Source organism: Bos indicus, chromosome 7 (genome assembly GCF_029378745.1).
Source record: "Bos indicus isolate NIAB-ARS_2022 breed Sahiwal x Tharparkar chromosome 7, NIAB-ARS_B.indTharparkar_mat_pri_1.0, whole genome shotgun sequence".
In the NCBI taxonomy this organism is placed as follows: domain Eukaryota; kingdom Metazoa; phylum Chordata; class Mammalia; order Artiodactyla; family Bovidae; genus Bos; species Bos indicus.
In genome coordinates, this window is record NC_091766.1 from 8,692,726 (window position 1) to 8,694,011 (window position 1,286).

Genomic DNA, 1,286 nt, shown 5'->3' on the forward strand with positions numbered 1-1,286 from the left:
ACACTCAAAGGGGCTCCCAGGGTGACTCAGTGCTAAAGAATCCTCCTGCATTGCAGGAACTGGGTAGGAGATGCCTACTCAATCCCTGGGTTCTGAAGAACCCTTGGTGGAGGACATGGCAACCCACTCCAGAATTCAACCCACTCTGGGGAAACCCCATGGACAGAGGAGCTTGGCGGGCTACAGTTCATGGGGTTGCACAGAGTTGGACATGACTGAAGTGACTGAACACACGCACACACACCCTCAAAGAGAACTTACCTATAAATAATTAACATCAATTTCTTGAGGGCCAAATAGAAATTGCAGTATTTCAGCTATGTGAAGTACGCCAGTTTGTGTGAAAATTAGTCATGTTATTTTTCTTCTTCCTGGTAGTCACCTGCACCCCATGGGACCAAGCAACAACACACAAATTTCGGGATTTCTTCTTCTGGGACTTTCAAACAAACCAGCACTACAGCCCCTCATATTTGGACTTTTCCTCACCATGTACCTGATCACTGTATTTGGAAACCTACTTATCATCCTGGCTGTCATCTCAGAATCCCAGCTCCACACCCCCATGTACTTCTTCCTCTCCAACCTGTCTTTTGTAGACATCTGTGTCACCTCCACCACCATCCCAAAGATGCTGTGGAACATCCAGATGCAGAGCAAAGGTATCACCTATGAAGGCTGTATTACCCAGATGTATTTTTGTATTCTCTTTGCAGAATTAGATGACATTTTCCTGAGTGTGATCGCCTATGATCGGTATGTGGCCATCTGCCACCTTTGTACTACATGGTCATCATAACCTCCCATCTCTGTATTGCTGGTTCTGATATCCTGGGTGCTGATTGCCTTGTATCCCTTGCTACATAGCTTAATGGTGCTGCAATTGTCCTTCTGTCCAGTTCTACAAATCCCCCACTTTTTCTGTGAACTCCTTGAGGTGGTACAACTTGCCTGTTCTGACAACTTTCTTAATAACACAGTGATGTATTTTGCAGCTGTCCTGATGGGTGGTGGTCCTTTTGCTGGTATCCTTTACTCTTATTCTAAAATAGTTTCCTGCATATGTAAAATCATATCAGCTCAGGGAAAGTATAAAGCATTTTCTACCTGTGTGTCCCACCTCTTGGTTGTCTCCTTATTTTATTTTATAGCCTTAGGAGTGTACCTTAGCTCTGGTGCTACCCACACCTCACATTCAAGTACAATCGCCTCGGTGATGCACTCGGTGGTCACACCCCTGCTTAATGCCTTTATCTACAGTCTGAGAAATCAAGATATAAAGGGGG

The 1,286-nt window shown here is 44.9% G+C and overlaps 1 pseudogene; it reads left to right on the forward strand.

The window, feature by feature from the left end:
* The first annotated feature begins 391 nt into the window (after window positions 1–391).
* LOC139183940 (olfactory receptor 7A5-like) overlaps window positions 392–1,286 on the forward strand; it is a 945-nt pseudogene continuing 50 nt past the window's right edge.